A 19,487-nucleotide genomic window follows, 5' to 3' on the forward strand; every position below is an offset into this window, starting at 1 on the left:
GATTTTTCGAAGCGATTAGTCAATTACTCAAGCGCTCCTATTTATGAGCAAATTTTTGGACGGTATAACGTTTCCGACCGTTTTATGTCAATTAATTTGTCATCGTAGAATGTTTTCAGATCGCAAAGATTGCACAAACGTGGACACAATTTACACACCCTAAAAAATATAGTCGATGCCGACCTCTCCAGTTCAGATAGATATCATTGAAACAATATATTTTGGATGAGTCTGATAACTTCCACTGATATTATGAAAGTTAGTAGTTCTTGACGATTAAGAAAACGCTAAATTCGGGTGCAACATTTTCTACTCTCGCAAAATGCAGGGAAACACTTTCAGGTGTTTGAAGAAACTGGATGGCTTATAAGTAAATTTCGGGTTTTAATAACGCAAATGTCAAATGAAAATTGAAGTCGATTTATTTACTGTAAATTGAAGGAATTTAAAATATTGACATATGAGAAGTAGGCGTGGTTATTATCTGATTTCGGCTATTTTCGTAGTGTTTGAAGAAGTACTAGAAAAAAACGTGTGATTTATTCGCATTAAAGCTATTAGAGGGCGGGGCCCCGCCCACTCATAAATACGTTACACGTGCACCTTAACTTGTGAATTAGTTAGTGTTTTCAACATTTTGCGGCTATTCAAATATCATTGAACATGCTTACTTATCAGCAAAGCCGAAATTCTAATAAATATAAATACCTATTTATACGAGTGTATTAATATACATACATACAAACATATATATGTATATAAACAGACATATGGATTTATATGCAATGTACATACAATAATACCAAGTAAGGAAGGGCTAAGTTCGGGTGTCACCGAACATTTTATACTCTCGCATGATAAAGTGATAATTGAGATTTCATAATACGTCATTTACATATTTTTCAAATACTGTATTTGTGTAAAGTTTTATTCCGCTATCATCATTGGTTCGAATGTATTATATATTATACAGAGAAGGCATCAGATGGAATTCAAAATAGCGTTATATTGGAAGAAGGCGGGGTTGTTAGCCGATTTCACCCATATTTCGTACATATCATCAGGGTGTTAAGAAAATATTATACACCGAATTTCATTGAAATCGGTCAAGTAGTTCCTGAGATATGGTTTTTGGTCCATAAGTGGGCGACGCCATGCCCATTTTCAATTTTTAAAAAAAGGCTGGGTGCAGCTTCCTTCTGCCATTTTTTCCGTAAAATTTAGTGTTTCTGACGTTTTTTTCAACATAACCTTTGTATGGGAGGTGGGCGTGGTTATTATCCGATTTCTTCTATTTTTGAACTGTATATGGAAATGCCTGAAGAAAACGACTCTGTAGAGTTTGGTTGAGATAGCTATAGTAGTTTCCGAGATATGTACAAAAAACTTAGAAGGGGGCGGGGCCACGCCCACTTTTTGAAAAAAATTACGTCCAAATATGCCCCTCCCTAGTGCGATCCTTTGTGCCAAATGTCACTTTAATATCTTTATTTATGGCTCAGTTATGACACTTTATAGGTTTTCGGTTTCCGCCATTTTGTGGGCGTGGCAGTTGGCCGATTTTGCCCATCTTCGAACTTAACCTTCTTATGGAGCCAAGAAATACGTGTACCAAGTTTCATCATGATATCTCAATTTTTACTTAAGTTACAGCTTGCACGGACAGACGGACGGACAGACAGACATCCGGATTTCAACTCTATTCGTCACCCTGATCACTTTGGTATATACGTATATACGTATATAACCCTATATCTGACTCTTTTATATACTCTCCTTAGCAACTTTGTTGCGAAAGTATAAAAACATGCTTGAAAATTCTACAAAAAGATGTGGCGACTAACAGAAGGTTTTAGACCGGAGCATACTCTTATAGAACAACTTCCCCAGCCTGCTTAATGGCAGTGTAAGCATAGCACCAGGAGATGGCGAACACGACTCCCCAATTACCCATCTGAAGAACAACAAATCGGCGGAAGTCGATGGATTGCTGGCCGAGCTATTCAAACAAAGGCAAAGAACTGATAAGAAGCATACGTCAGCTTCCTTGGAAAATCAACAACTGACCAGATATTCACAATGCGCAAATTTTGGAAAGACCAGTGTAAAGAGGATCGACACACACCACCTCGTCGATTTTAAAGCTGACAGCACCAAAAGGAGCTTTATTTATGCTGCTATGTCTGAATTTGGCTCCGTCAGGATCGGGAAGGACCTCTCCGAGCCGTTTGATACCAAACAAGGTTTCAGACAAGGCGACTCCCTATCGTGCGACTTCTTCAGTCTACTGCTGCAGAAAATCATTCCAGCTGCAGAGCTCAATAGAGCAGGTACAATCTTCTATAAAAGCTGGCCGATCATATTGATATCACGCCGTTAGTTCTGCTTTCTCCAGACTGGATAAGGAAGCGAAGCAAATTGGGCTGGTAGTGAACGAGGACAAGATGAAATATCTCCTGTCATCAAACAAACAGGCGTCGTACTCGCAACTAGGCTCCCACGTCACTGTTGACAGTCACAACTTCGAAGTCATAGATAATTTCGTCTATATTGTCACCAAATTTTAACACCAACAACAACGTCAGCCTCGAAATCCAATACAGAATAATTCTTGCCAGCAGGTGCTACTCCGAACTGAATAGGCAGTTGAGAAGTAAAGTCCTCTCTCGACGAACAACAACAAAATTCTATAAGTCATTCATTATTCCCATCCTGCTATATGGTGCAGAGGCTTGAACGATGTTAACATCTGATGAATCAACGATACGAGTTTTCCAGTTTGGGCATTGGCATCGGCGAATATCGCATTCGATAGAACGATGAGCTGTACGAGTTATACGACCACATTGACATAGTGCAGCGAATTAAAAGACAGCGGCTAAGCTGGTTAGGTCATGTCGTCCGAATGGATGCAAACGCTCCAGTTCTGAAAGTCAGTACTCACCGGGGGAAGTAGAGGAAGAGGGTCTCCGTTGGAAAGTCCAAGTGGAGTAGGACCTGGCTGCACTTGGTATTTCGAATTGGCTCCAAATTGCGAAAAGAAGAAGCGATCGGCGCGCTATTGTTAACTCGGCTATAACCGCGTAAGCGGTGTCTACACCAATAAAGAAGAATTTCCTTCTTCTACCTGTCAATGGCTGCTGTCTCCTTTACATTAAGAAACATTTTAGCATAAGACATTCATCATTGACTCACAGAATTCAGTTATGCAGTTATAAAGCCGTCTGTGTGTCATTAATTAATTATCTCTAATGGCTTCTAATTTGACCCGAAGAGCGTCTGACAAACTGAATTCACACGGTCTTTATTTGTTGGAGAAAGCATTAAAGCGTAATTGGAAATTTTATATTTTGCAGTAAAATTATAAGAATATTAAAATGATTTCAAGTAACCGTTTAGTTTCCACGAAAACTCTCCTTCTAGTTACTTTAAATACGAAGTAGTGCAGCTGCATGAAACCGGCGGCAGAGTGGCTTAAGTGAGCAAGCGCTCGCTCCTGTATATAAACTAATTGTAGGTTTGTATGTTTGTCTATGTATTTTAGTATGTGTGCGAAGAGTGTTCAAGCAAATTCGCATAAATTTAAATTACGCCACCAAATTGAACGCGCTGAAAGTGATTTTCACTTTTGAATTAATAATGAAATTTGCATAAATCATACAAATTGCTTGGCGTGCCGCTACTCTTTAGTGTATGCCACACTCGACCTTTTTCCATCTGAACGCCCCATACATATTTATACATATATATGGTATATTTTTGTGGGTTGGGCGGCCAATAAGTAGAGTCCTTGATTTTGCAAAAAACGAAGAGCAAACAGGCGGGGTGTTAAGTGCTAAGTTTAGCTCATTTAAAGTGAAGCGGGAGCTGGTCTCTGGCCACACTTGAATATTTGGCCGCAATTTCAAATGAAACGCCTTTTTTAAATTCAGGTGGATACGTATTAAGTACAAATTTTCCGCATTAAAGGGTACTTCAGTTATTAATATTACTAAATTTATACATATAATGTGTTTAAAAGACAGAAAAATTTAAATGCTGGCTTTTTTATGAATTGTAAATTATTGAAGTATTTTATGTCATAATTCCGTAAACATAGATGTTCATCCAGACATCAAGGTAACAAGATTTTGTGCTAATTTTTTAGCAGTGTCCTTTGCTAAATGGCCATGCAACGATTTACACCCGAAGAACCTTTGTGGATATTTATTTTTGGCGAAGCTTTCTATAAGAGATTCTCACTACCCGAAGGTATTATTGCTACATACTTACAGAGCTAACGTTACACAAATGATGGAAATACCTGAAGAAAATAATTGTCACCTACGCTCATTTGCTGTCACTCCTTGACATTGTTCATATAGGATCCGAAGTACGCGTTTGAATAGAAAGGGAGAACGACCATAATTATGTAAACACGATAAATAAAAGATGTCTTCAATTTTGAAATTTTGTTTCTTTTAAATAACTGAAGCTCCCATCGGTTTCTTCAAAATGTCGTCTGTCTCCTTATTGGTATTATGGATTGGTCGGCATCTTTAATCGCTAGCTGACTTCTTCGGATTCTGACGTTGTAGTAGCCGTAGAGCATGTTCGGGATGTACCACACAAGTTGTAAGCACCTTCGCTTTAGGCACCGATGGAAAGTTATTGAAGTCCACCACCTCCAATTTAGCATTTTCCCGCAGATTCGGGAGCGTTCGGAGAGCTGTCCTCATCCATATTAGTCATGACTTCTTACAATTCAGGATTTCGACTCCTTTAAATTGTCTTGCTTCATCAAATGACGGCATAGATGAGTTTGGTTAGGAGTCCATCTTCGAACAGAAGGATTCTAATAAGTTCAATTCCACTCTTTTAGCCCACCCAAATGTGGCTTCGCAATCTCACCATTCACGTGCTTGACGTTCAGCTCTTCGGCTACGTCCTTGCAATTTCACTTTTTCAAGAATGCTTTCGGTTCCTTCTCTGTCGAACGTTGTCTTTTTTCAGCGATATTCTTCCGCGTGTATGCGTCCAGTCATTAGTCTCTCGACCAAGCCAACTGCTCCTCTTCTTCTTGCTTCAAGTTGGACTTGTCTTCGAGTCGGTTACATCTTGCGGTCTCCGCCATGGAGAGACTTCGTGGCAAACATAATATTCCCTATTCAAATTTAAAACGTTACTTTCTTGTCTTATTTTGTGTTAAAAGAGCTTCAATCTCAACGTTACTTTTTATTCGCATTCGTCGCAATTATGTGCATAATTCCCCGAAGTATAATCCAGCTTTGCGCTTTTTGAGGTTTATGCAATTTATTTACTTTTACTTTTCATTTTTTTTATAAATCAGCCCAATATAATTTATTGTCTGCAATTAACGAGGACGTGAAAGGCAGCATATAAATTAGTTGGTTGAAAATAGGCAAAATCATCTATAAATGCGTGGCCACACCTACTGCCTACCTGCAAGCACAACCCGATTGCACACCGCCCACTTATAAACGTAATATACACATACACATATTACAAATACATAAATATATACATATAAACAGACCCTTGAAATATTTTGCAACTGCTACCGCACCCAGCCTAAAAGTAGGCTACGCCGTAAAAGTCCCTGCTAAGCTGCCATTAATGTTGCTTTTCACGGATTTCGCCGCACTGCGGTTCGTTTATTTGGCGCTGCTTTCCTCGTTAAACCATTTTCCACTTTTGTTTTTGTAAATTTCAGTTCGCCCAGTGATTCGGTAATTCGGTTGTCTGCCCCCGCACAAATCTTCTTTCGACGCTGACGTCGTGGAAGTCAACTCAAATGAGGCGAGTCCATTAGAATGGCCGCGTCGCATTCAAAGCCCGACGGATGGCTCTCATTTCGCCTGAAAAATCACCACCGTAAGATTTTCAACGCACTCAAAGTTATAAATGTACAACATTAAAATTTGGCAGTGCCTACAACAACATAATTATACTGCCTGAAGTCGGCTAAGCGACGAGGTCAAACGGTGGTGGGGCGCTTTCTATTCACTTGCGATACTATTGAAATTGGCGCGGCTTTGTTTTGAATGTGATTTTGCGTCAATAAAATGGCATAAGGTTGTGTGAATTGATCCCAACTATTCAAGCTTTAGAGCTGGAGAACGAGGACAAAAGTTTCCGCTTGCCTATGTATAGCAAAAGTTGAGGCCTATGCAGCAACTTAAATGAGTGAATGTCAAATCAAATGGCAACAGTTAAATATATTAAGTTGATTGCATCATATTGCTATTGTTATTGCAATTATTGTTATGCCTGCGAATTATTAAGCTTGAAAGTTTGTTTAATTTGTTTCAAAACATTGGCGCAAAACGCTACTTGTATATATATGTATATACATACATATGTATGTATTCCTCTGTAACATATAATAATTTTGAACTTTTTTTTTCAAAATTTGGGTTAATGAAGAGGTTAATTTAAACTTTTGAACTGCCTGAATGGCTGTTGTACACTATCGATTTAAAGGCATTAAGAATGTACTGTAGTATGCATGTATAAACTAGACAAAAGCATTTTTTAAGATTGACTTCTGATACGAGTATGATATTCTATATAGCGAAGCATTAAACTCTAAGGACGATTTCAAAACTATCATCCGAATTAACATGTCAAATTTAGTTTAGATAATAAGACATATTTACCGTTTTATTTTCTTCTTTTTTATTTTCTTCTTTTATAGATCGAGAAAACAGACTGCCTACATCGCAACGTTACAATCGACTACAACACAACAAAGAGAGAGGTCGGACGATTATATTCTCTCTAGCCGTCCGATACCAAGCAAGGTTTCAGACCGTGTGACTCCTTCAGTCTATTGTTGGAGAAAATAATACAAGCTGCAGAGTTAAATAGAGAAGATACAATATTTTATAAGATATTAATATCATTGGCATCAACAACCGCGCCGTTTTCTCTACTTTCTCCAGACTGGATAAGAATAAGCGAAGCGTATGGGTCTGGAGAACAAGACAAAATGTATCCTGTCATCAGTCACACTTGCGACTTAGCTCCCATGTCACTGTTGACAGTCATATCTTCGAAGTCGTTGATAATTTCGTCTATCTTGGCACCAGCATTAACATCAACAACAACGTCAGCCACGAAATCCAACGCAGAACAAGTAAGGAAGGGCTAAGTTCGGATGTCACCGAACATTTTATACTCTCGCATGATAAAGTGATAATTGAGATTGCATTATCCGTCATTTACATATTTTTCAAATACCGTATTTGTGTAAAGTTTTATTCCGATATCATCATTGGTTCCTAATGTATACTCGTATTATACAGAGAAGGCATCAGATGGAATTAAAAATAGGGTTATATTGGAAGAAAGCGTGGTTGTGTTTCCGATTTCACCGTAAAATATTTCATACATGTCATCAGACTTTTTGTGTTAAGAAAATATTATATCCGAATTTCATTGAAATCGGTCTAGTAGTTCCTGAGATATGGTTTTTGGTCCACTTAGTGGGCGACGCCACGCCCATTTTCAATTTTTAAAGAAAGCCTGGGTCAGGTTCTTTCAGCCATTTCTTCCGTAAAATTTAGTGTTTCTGACGTTTTTTGTTAGTCGGTTAACGCACCTTTTGTGATTTTCAACATAACCTTTGTATGGGAGGTGGGCGTGGTTATTATCCGACTCCTTCCATTTCAACTTTTTGAACTGTATAACTGGAAATGCCTGAAGGAAATGACAAAACTATAAAGTTTGGTTGACATAGCTATAGTAGTTTCCGAGATACGTACAAAAAACTTAGTAGGGGCGGGGCCACGACCACGAACAAACACCAAAACGAGCCAAACTCTATAAGTCGTATTATTACCGTCTGCTATATGGTGCAGAGCCATGGACGATGGCAACATCTGTTGAGTCCACCTTACGAGTTTTAGAGAGAAAAGTTCTGCCGAATGGCTACGGCGAATACCACAGTCGATGGAACGATGAGCTATACGAAACATACATACATTGATATAGTTCAGCAAATTAAGAGACAGCAGCTACACTGGCTAGGTTAGGTCTTCCGAATCGATGAAAACACTCCCGCTCCGAAAGTGTTCAACGCAGTACCCGGTGGGGAAAACAGAGGAAGAGGAATACCTCCACTGCGTTAGAAAGACCAGCGGGAGAAGGACCTGGCTACTTGACTTGAAATATCCAATTGTTGCCAAACAAGGCAGTACCACCGATCACATTTTTCTTGTAAAAATCGTGATCGGTGGCTCACTATAGTATGGTTTTATTCAAGTAACAGCTTTCAAAAATGCCAACTCTGCAAAAAGTACTGACTCACTAAAAACCATACATCTTATGACACCCGTTATAAATCTAACACCAGTGAAGATATCTAAATGAACTACGAAAAATAGCATATTTAAAGTGTCGCATAAGTGGTGTAAAAATTATCGAAATTGGACTATAACTGGAGTATCTAGAGGTAATATAGGCCAGTATGTCAAGTACTGGCCTATAAATTTTAAATGGTATATTTCCCTCTTCAAGGGCGTATAACATAATTCTACTTTTGCCATGTCATCACACACACTTCCTGCTTCTGTATCTCAATATACGGGACGAAATGCGTGAGAGATCTTTTGGTGTGCAGTCACATACGCTCGTATTTATTTAATCGTTATATGTGACCTGGTCTAAGAAAAGGGGGCTAACGTGCGAAAACTAGTTTTCTGGGAAAAGCTGTTAAAAATAATCGTCAGTTTCTCATTATCTCATTAATTGTTCTCCTTTTTTTGACACCTAAACCCCCTTTTCGTAGACCAGGTCACATACATACATATATGTATAAAGTATATATGCCAATTACGACTCCCCCAGAAATAAGATATATTAATTTTTGTCTCGAAAACGACTAGCCTGGAGAATAACGTCTCAAAATTACATCAGATGGTATCCACCGATTTATTGGACCAGCTCAAGTAATTGACGCAATAATTTCAGACAAACAGCGATTAAGCGTTAAAATTCCAAACTTGTGGTTTGTTGTGATTCGCTAATTATAGCAATTAAAACATTTCATTTTAAACTTTAACGTCATTCAATTACTCTATTTTTTTGTAATTAAAATGACGGATGACGAATTGTCATGGTACACCAAGAGAGAGATTGCGTATACGCACTGATGGCCACTTCAGAGTAATTAAGTGGAGATGAGCGATGATAAAATCCTTTCCGCCTGGCAGCTGTTGTTTCACAGCTTCCCCACTGCGTGCAGTTGGGTGCAAAGCAAAAATTTTATACATACATATAAGTAAGTGTGTTGAATTTCCGCGAGCAACAACATTTTAAACTGTAGCATTATTTGTGAGCGAAAAAGAAAAGCAAAGAAAGTAATGCCAAAGATACAAAAGCAAAAATTTACTACAAACGCAACTTAGCAACGGCGCCAATAAAATGGATGTGCCTCTGCTTGTATATAGGCATATACATATGTATGCACGGAAAATGAAATAATGGCTACTCGATGTAGCGAAGTTCAATGGAAATTTGATAAGCATAATGAGAATAATAGAGCCGATGAGGAGCTTAATGTTGATGGACAATGAATTGGGTACTATTAGCAGGATGTGGGGGGAGTAGTGCTGGCAGTGTCTGTCGTGTAATTGTTTTCAATATTGAGTTGTTTCGATGTTCATCTGAAGTAGGCAGACATGGCAATGATTGTTTGAACTCAACACAATAGCAAATTGGAAAGAAGTTGCGGGTAGTGGGAAAAACCTACTAATTAGTCAGTGATTAGAAATGGCCAATAATGAAAGGAAATGAAGTAGCAACATGAATTGCAACAAAAATGAATTTGAGGAGTTAATTACGGTAAATCTTTTAGCAAGAACACTCCTGGTAAGCCAAGGTTATAATGGTTGCGATGAAAGATAAAGAGTTAAAATTTATAATTAGTAAAGCTATAATTAAGATACTATAAGTATATATGTTAGTTTTTGTAAACAATATTTTCTTAAGAGTCTCTTGGTTAGAACCACTCAACATTTACTACGCTCTTTTCCTTTAAGAAAATTCGTTTTTGGTAACTATACGTGAATTTGTTATACTCTTGCAACCAGTTGCTACAGAGTATTATAGTTTTTTTTCACCTAACAGTTGCGCGTATCACCTAAAACTAATACAGAAATTTGGTATGCAGGTTCTTATGGAGAGCAATGAAACTTGGGCCTATAATACTTTGTAGCAACATGTTGCAAGAGTTTGAAGATTCTATTTGGCAGAAATAAGCTTCGAGCATTGTCACTGCCGGCCATCAAACAAAAAGGCAGAGCATAATGGATTTTATTTGAACTAATTTTCACAATAAATATTTCGGTTAAATCGAATAAACAGATCCATAGCAATCTATTGAAGCATCATTGGTGGAATTTCAAATTTATATGCGCTTTTGATCTAAAGAAGGAAACGATGTACACTTTTCATCAAATCCTTCGAAGAATTTCTCTCGTGTTTAAAATCAATAAAGATTTTGTCAACCTTACCACTGGTGGGGGGAATTGAACAAGTCTTTATTTCAGTGAGAAATCTTTCATTCTATTTTTGAAGTCTTACTTATCTAATTAATTATATATGTATGGACTGCACACTACATGTGGTTGTTTTTAACTGTACAATGCAATACATGTATGGGCGTGTGTTAGCGCATTGTTTAAGTGCACAAGTGTATTTATAATCAATTGCCCAAACCTAAGTAAATATGTATGTAATATACTTCTTGAGTGCATGTGTATTGCATATAAGTGCATACGTGCATCATATATGTATGTATGTATGTTTAATATAAATGCATGTATATTTATATGTTTATTTATGTACGTTTTGTACTGCCTTTACCTTATCTATACTAATATTATAAAGCTGAAGAGTTTGTTTGTTTGTTTGTTTATTTGAACGCGCTAATCTCCAAAACTACTGGTTCGAATTGAATAATTCTTTTTGTGTAGGATAATCCATTTATCGAGGAAGGCTATAGGCTATATAGCATCACGCTGCGACCAATAGGAGCGAAGAAACAGTGGTAAATGTGTAAAAAAGAGGGGGAAATTTTTTTTCTTTGAGGGCTTCCGTTCCTTGCGCTGCGAAAGCGGTTCAAGATACACAAAAGTTATGTATGAAAGAATTATTTCTCTTTTAATGATCTAAAAAAAGTCTGTGAGTACCGTTTTTGTGATAACTAATTTGGTCGAAATTATTTGTTAGAGTTGTATTAACATAATAATATTAATCTTTATCCAAATAAATGTGTTGTTCGGTAATTCTTTTGACATAATATTCAGTTTACGTAAATACCAAGTGCAGGTAAAAATAATTAGGTTCCTGATTATTAATCTTACATTTCTTTTTTCTACATGCTTTTTATTCATTTTCTGCGTTCTTTCTTTGTCACTATAATGCCTAGAAAAAGAACTCAGCTTTCTCGGCAGACTGCTACTGCAAAGCGGCTGTGAGTTTTGCGCAGCAATGAAAGGATGAGAATATGCATAGGTTGGGTACTCAACGAGCAATCGTGAACAAAACCGTAGGGAATCGAGCGTTGTTCGCAGCGGGAATCCAAACTTTGACGTGAATCAAGCGCTGAACGTTGGGCTTCACAGAATTCCCGAACTTTGATTTGAAAATTATCGACAAATTTGAGAGCCCATTTGGGGGAGGTAGTATAACTTTCCCTTCAAAATTAGTTTTAGTAGGAGACGGGAAAATACCTCATTTTCAAAATAAAATTGAAATTGACCGCGATTTAGGAGTAAGAGTAGGTAACATTGAGGATTTAATATCAAAAGTTTACCCTGACATCAGCGAAATATAAAATAAAGATCACCAATGGATATGTCAAAGGGCAATATTGGCGGCGAGAAACAATAGCGTGGACGAAATTAATGACATAATTTTAAATAAACTTGAAGGAGATATAGTCACATACACATCTATTGATAATGTAATGGATCAAGAAGATGTGGTCCATTACCCACAGGAGTTTCTAAATTCTTTGAACCCAAGTGGCCTTGCTCCACATTCCCTTAACCTAAAAATATGCACCCCAATAATTTTACTTAGAAATCTGAAACCACCGCAGGGGCAAACATTTAAACACGTGGGGATCGATTTACGTCAAGACTGCTTTTACATGGCCAATTATATGTCGCGTTGTCAAGATCAGGTTGCGGAGAAAATCAATATGTGCTTCTGCCACCAGAAAATAAAACAAAAAATATAATTTACGCAGAAGTTCTTTGATAACAGAAATTGACGCGGACGAAGATAAAGGCGAAGCCCAAAATCAGTATTTCACGCGGACGAAGTCGACGGCACAGCTAGTCTTATATATGTGGACTATATAATTTACTACAATAGGAATATTTTTCTTATCTTATTTAACATTTGTGAAATATATAAAAGGTTTAAATATAATGTTGTTGTCTGTCCTTTGGTAGCAACGAACATGTTCGCATGTAGCCAGAAATTATGTGAAATTAGGAACTGAAAACGATATCAACCGAGCAAAACGCTCGATTGACTAGAAACCCAATTAAGAGGAACTCATAAATGCAAAACGATCTTACATGCATTTCATTTTCATTAGAAATTACAACAGTAAAATACTAATATTATTTGTGCCGCATTAATTATAAAAATGAGATTTTCCAAATCGCCTGCTCACAAATACATTCCAACAGTGAACGAAATTTAATCGCTTCAAAATAATTGAACTCAAAAGGGAATTAATTAGAGCTTGCAATGCCTTAGAATTGACCATAAATGATAAAATTTGCTATAATTATATATGTTTCCGCTCATGTAGCTGTGTGTTTCCAACTAAACATATGCACAAGTGTTTGCTGTTATTTACTAAATAAAAGCATTGATAGTGAAACAATACTAATTTGACACTTGTTATGCTGCTAAGTCTTTGTTTAACCAATTATCGTAACAAGTGCGCAAATAAATTTGCTGAATTCAGTTAACCAATATTTGAAATTAAATTGAATTATGAATAATATTTGGTATATAAGAAGTGGGCGAAGGCCTAATGAGATACATATGTATGTAGTAAATTTAACAACTGACATTATCACACCTTGTACTCCAAGCAGTGTCCTGCGGAGTGGCGGCCGCAGTGAGGTTTTGGTTCGAAATTTTATTATTATACTCTAAACAGGGTCTATTTAGTCTGTAACACACAGAAACAGACCGTATAAAATATATACAAATGATCAACGGGAAGATTGATGGAGGGGCTTACTGTCAGGAGCTCTCTATCAACTCCGCTTCAGACTTCCTGACTTTGCAGCCGACGTTACAGCCATTAAGGCATCAGTAGATTTACTGCTCCGTTACTAGCCTTGAACTCATTACTAGATAGCTGGGCTCCGCGGAAGCTTGGTCAGCGCTGCGTCTCCATCGCCTTTTGGCCCAAGATCGACCACAAAAAAAGTAGTAATCTCTTTGCCTTCATTAAGGCTAGGGCTCTCCCTATTGGCGTCCATGCTGTAAGGATGGGAATCTTACCAGACGCCATCTGCAGAAGCTGCATGTAAGAAGATTAGATGGAAACAACTCAACATTTTCTTCTTGACTGTCCCGCGTTCGACAGGTCAAGACTTAAACACTTGGGAGCGCATACTTTCAGACATCCCACCGAACTGGCTGGAGTGGAAATTAGCCTCTGTGCAAATTTTTATTGACTACTAAGCGTTTTGCTAATTTATAAGTTCGAACAGAGGAGTTCTTTTTTTCTAAGGCCATCCAGCCTAACCTAACCTGATCTGCGGGACGAGCAACATACGTGAACTAGTCCCTATTTGGAGTGAAAATTACCAGCTCCATCTTCAGCACGATACGGCAAATCGATTAATATCTTTTCAAATTGTCAGCATAAGATTTGCGATGGTGTTCGGAAATTTACCTCTAACCGAAGCCGCCACATCAAATTAGAATCCAGGAAGAAGAAATAACCCTTCCTTACCAGATTCGGACAGATCTACAAATTTGTCCCACCATTATTAGAATCTCAAGATCATCTGTTCCAATAATTTCCTGAGAGATTCAGAAATGCCCAAATATTTGGAGGCGCCTACGTCGGCACAAGACTGTGTATTAATGTTATATGCCTTGGAAAGATATGAGGGTTTATTCTCTAATCTCCAGAGATTGTTCAATTTCTGCTATCACTGAACTTAGTGCTGTTTCTGTGGATTTTCCCTTAGATTACGCATGCTGCGAAACTGCCATTTATGTACTACATATAATTCTCTTAGCCTCTACAACGTTTTTCATAGAAATGACGAAAGACTAATTGAACAGAAGTCCTTTGGAAAAGTGTATGATCTTTTTCCCACTTTTGGTATATATTATATGTTTGGTAGTCGAAAAAGACTTTTCTAATCAAACTTCAACTAATTTTCATTTATATTTATAATGAGCTTTAATTTTTCTGCCGCAAGTAATTTTTACAGGCATTAAGAGAGTTCTTGGAAGCCAAGACTCTATATGGTGGATGCATCAAAACTTCTCAGCCAGGCTCTTACATTTTTCGCTGAGTCATCAAAGATGAGTGTAGTCTAGCGTTGTTCAGATGGAAGACGAAGCCCTTTCTGTTGATCAGTTCTGGCCGTTCTTTTTCGATTACGTGCTTCAATCTCATCTATTGTTTACAGTAAAATGTAGAATAAATCGTTCGACCAGACTGGATCTCATAGTGGATGATTCGTTTTCAATCCCACCAAACACTCAGCATAATCTTTCCAGGCGTCAATCCTAGCTTTGCGACCATTTGTAAAGCTCCACCACGCTTAGACCATGATCTTTTCGCACATTATTGTCGTATTTGATCCACTCCGGTTACCATTCACTTCATGATTCGATTTCATTTCGTTTCAGGAAAGAATTGCAGATGTTAATTCAATCCATTATATTCTTCACAGTCAATTCATCGAGCTTCTTTTTGTAGCCAGTCGTTTCTAAATGGTTCAAAACCGTTTGATGATGAATATTAATTGCATTATTTGCTTGGTTATTATGTACAGGTAGTCCTGGGTCTGTTGTAACAGAGCCGTGAATATACCGTCTGGTCCCGGTGATTTGAAAAACTTAAAACTGTCTATAGCCCGGTATACATTTCTATCTGACACAATGTCTACAGAAATGAAGTCTACATTATATAGCGTATACTGAAGAGTATTAATAATCCAAGTGTATTTATCTCTACATATCTTCTCATTATCTTCGAGAGTTTAACAGGCAACGTCGTCAAGGCTCTGTCCTATCCTTCCAAACTGTCTAATACATTTGATTTAGTGAAATGTCTTAAATCGCATCATAAGCTGAGCTCCACTGAAGATTTTGCTGAGTTGACAATAATAACACGATTAACGACAGATAACATTTACATACTTCGTCGTCAAGGATACTCTCAGCTAATGTTATATTAGGCACATGACAACACAGAGGCAATTAAACATACAATTATTGCTAGCAACATTGGAGGCCAAGAAGGCACTTAGGCTTTTGCATAACAATCTGCTGGGTCAGAGAGCCACTTTCAACTCATTTATAGGAGCATGGATGCCAATACAAATTATGGCACACATACATATACATATGTGCACATGCCATATAAACAAGAGATCATGCAATTTTCATTCAATTATACAATCATAAATCTCGGTATTTGTTACTGATGCTGCCATTACTCATGTGTTGCCTGTTGATATTAAAAGCAAGTCAATAATTAAAAATACCCTTGCCGAAGGAATAATGAAATGCCTGCCAACATGCATGGCTAATTATATGCTTGCATGCACAGCAGGCGTAGGAAACATATCTGCCCTCATATTTATGCACACTTAATTCGCAATACGCAGGCCTACCGGAATGGGGAGAGTGGAAGTGGCTCGTACTTTTTTACTCAACAGTATGGAGTATTGATAAACCGTTTGTTCCGAGCCAAGGTTAACGTTGTGACTCGGTGCGACTTGTGAAACAACACTACCAAAGTTATTTCTGCAGAAAAAACTGCTTCTAGGAGTCAAAGCTATATATTTTTCTGAAACTGTTAGTCCAAAGCGTTTCCTTAAGAAAAAGCATAGATTGCTTGGTCCGGATAACATACAATTTATCTTTTGCTTTCGGTAATAACAGTAATAAATTCAGATTTAGAATGAAATCAGATTTTTAAATTTTATGAAATTGTATCTGAATAGGCAAGAATCCATTTTGTTTAACGTGTGAAGATAGATAAGATGAACTGGTTCTTTAACCGACGCCGAAGCATATTGCCTTGAGAGTATGACTGCACACGGTGATGCAAACCGCAAAGAAACAAAGCTGAAAAATGCATAAGGCGCCCATTTTCTGCTATTGTAAGTAATCCTTTTCTCATACATTTATGTCAACTGCTTGAGTATATACGACTTAAAGGGGAAGTTAATTAATGTTCAGTGAAGAATACCAACAATTTTCAAAAGTAAAATAAATGTCACACGATCTTGCATTGACTGCATTTATCTAGGTCAAGTCTTTCGTGATCTACTCTTTAAACTTAAAAATTTTTCATATCAACAAGCCTAATATTGACGAAAGCTCTTAAGCATTTTAAGGCAAACTCAATTCCGTTATAATAACTAGTTTCGTTAACATATCACAGCTTGTACACAATTTAATTAGGGAACGTACTATGCAATTTCTGTATCGTATGCACCTTGACTCCTAAAGGACAAATACATACATACGCAAATAAACACACATACTGCAGTAACCCTCACTTTACCATACATTTTGATAGAGAATTTATAGATATGTCAACTAATGGACATGTGGGTAGGTGAGGCATATACTAATAAGCAAGTGATCCAACTACTGCTGTCTTTTCAGAATACCGACAATTCTGCTGACATTGAGTAACATCGCTTTAATCTATTCACTGTGGGCGGTTTATTCGTATTCGTATGCCGCCCTCTGATTTTTATACCCTTACTACATGCTGCTACAGAGTATAATAGTTTTGCTCACCTAACGGTTATACACATCACCTAAAATTAAGATGATAACTCCTCCCAATCCCCATATAACGGTACTGTTAAAACCTACTTAAAGCGCGATAAATCAGTAATTATATACGCCATATACATCAAATTTGACCAACGACCGATTCAATCAGATTCGGTACATAGTACAAGTATTCTTCTAACATTCTTATATATAATAATATAAAAAGGCCTATAACTCAACAACGTCTGCACCAATTTGGCCAATTACTATTTTTAAATCTTCGTTGAAGTTCAAAGATGGCGAGATTTACGCGAGAAAAATTCGAATCATTGCCGGAAAAGCCCTAAAAACATCCCTTTTCTTGAATGTTTGTTTGTTAGTAACGCTAAGGCTCGAGAACGGCTGCACCAATCTTGATGAAATTTTCGCAGGATGTTCGTTGTGGATCCCGGAAGATTTCAAAATAAAAAAAACTTTATACTTTTCATGAGAAAACTCGGATAGTTGGAAAATTCCAAAAATTAACAATTTTCCATGCAATTTTTTTTTTGTTTTGGTTTTTAATATTTTAATTTGTAATTTATTTGATTCGTTCAATTTCGGTCACTTGCTTTTTTATTCCTGCTATTCAAAAGAAAAAATATTGAACATTTTCAGTGAAAACTTTTTGTGTGTTTCACACAAAGTGATCAATTACAGATTGAAATTTGTTACGAAGGCACGAAGAGGTCGCGCTAATATCGGTCGGCGTTCTTTTAGCCAACGTATGGCAGCCCAAGGAAAGGCAAGAAGTACTCCCAAAATGCGATGACATACGTGCGGAATTATGGATCGCCGTCAATCAGCTAGCGATCGTAACGATATCACAGCACGACTTTTTAAACAATAGCTATGATGATTGATGGACTTTATCTTGAAGCAATGAATGGTATATATGGTGCCGTTAGATGCTGGAGTTGCAAAAAAGAGGTTTGCCGCACGCACACGTTCTTCTTTGGATGGTGGATGGCGGGTACACCAGATCAAATTGATGAAATCATTTCTGCGGAAATTCTTAATGCAGAGATAGATCCAGTATTATACGAAGTGATGAAACTCAATCGATCTTGAGGACACCACAATCCCACTTCGGTTTGTATGTCTGACAATAAATGCACGAAACACTATCCACGTGCTTTTCTTGAAACGCCAACTGGAAATGATGGATGGGAATCCATATCGGCGTACCTCACCAGACGACAATGGCAGAACATTTAGCATTCAATTTAGAGGAGTGAATATCGAAGTCGACAACACATGGATCGTACCATATTCACCTCTGTTGTCTAATTCACATTCAAAACTCATGTCAATGTTGAATATTGCAGTTTGGTGAAATCGATCAAATACGTTTGCAAATTCGTCACCAAAGAAAGCAATTGGCCTTGAAGGAGATGAGATCAGCAAGTAGAAGAAGTCAAATGGGTCGAACTGCAATAAAGCGCTTTGTAGGATATTTACTTTTGCTATTCATGAACGTTTTCCGACTGTTGTGCGTCTCGCAGTTCATTTGGAGAATGGCCAAAGAGTTTATTTCAACCCAGAGAATACATTACAGCCAGTTTAAACACCGCCAGCAACAAAATTGACATTGACGAGTTTTTTCTCAACTTGCGTCAGTGATCCGTTTGCGAGAACATTGCTCTATTCGGAAATGCCTTGATATTATACATGGAATGCATCGTCGAAGAAATAGTTACGCAGAAAGCAAGGCCAACCAGTAGATTGACATCCAGGTGTGTTCTCAACTAATGCCTTAGGACGAATTTACACAATCCACTCGAAAAACGACGATTGCTTCTACCTGCGGTTGCTATTGATAAATGTTCAATTTCATTTGAGTCATTGGGTACTGTGAATGGTACGGTGTGTGAAACACTAAAGTTCGTACACTTTTCGCTATGATCATTTCGACATAGCAGCCTTCAAATCCGCGTCAATTATGGGATTCGAACAAAAATGACATTGCCGAAGACATTTTACATCGTATTCGCTAAGAATTGGAAATGAGTAAATTCCGATCGCTTTGACAGTGAAGACGAAGCCGTGAATTATCCAGTGAAATTCCCAAATTCTTTGGAGAGGCTTGGTATGACGCCGCATCATTTGCGTCTGAATGTTGGATCTGTCATTATTATGTTTCGCAATTTTCATGCGCCGAAACTACATATTTAATGAAACCCGTCTGATTGTGATGCAGCTATCGAATACAAGGAGGTAGAATGCTTGATTCTACGAATTCCTTTGAGTTCCAATGATTTGCCATTTCAGTTCAAACCTATTCAGTTTCCAGTGAAAATTGCATTTGAGATGACAATCCACTGATCATAAGAATAGTCGCTGAATGTGTGGCATAAATCTGGAAATGCCATGTTTTTCACACGGCCAGCTACACGTGGCATATTCACGAGTTGGAAAACCATTTT

At 37.6% G+C, this 19,487-nt stretch overlaps 2 protein-coding genes across 3 annotated transcripts in view; both read left to right on the forward strand.

Moving 5' to 3' along the window:
• The window catches only part of LOC126766544 (dopamine receptor 1), a 227,081-nt gene extending 220,010 nt beyond the window's left edge, over window positions 1-7,071 (forward strand). For both annotated transcript variants that reach the window (XM_050484301.1, XM_050484302.1), the window contains exon 7: window positions 6,698-7,071. The gene's annotated coding sequence lies outside the window, so the exon portion shown is untranslated. The remainder of the gene's footprint in view (window positions 1-6,697) is intronic.
• A 1,794-nt stretch (window positions 7,072-8,865) lies between these two features.
• The window catches only part of LOC126766541 (uncharacterized), a 65,862-nt gene continuing 55,240 nt past the window's right edge, over window positions 8,866-19,487 (forward strand). The window contains exon 1 of the mRNA XM_050484298.1: window positions 8,866-8,951. The gene's annotated coding sequence lies outside the window, so the exon portion shown is untranslated. The remainder of the gene's footprint in view (window positions 8,952-19,487) is intronic.

This window comes from Bactrocera neohumeralis, unplaced genomic scaffold (genome assembly GCF_024586455.1).
Source record: "Bactrocera neohumeralis isolate Rockhampton unplaced genomic scaffold, APGP_CSIRO_Bneo_wtdbg2-racon-allhic-juicebox.fasta_v2 ctg165_3, whole genome shotgun sequence".
NCBI classification, from domain to species: Eukaryota; Metazoa; Arthropoda; class Insecta; order Diptera; family Tephritidae; genus Bactrocera; species Bactrocera neohumeralis.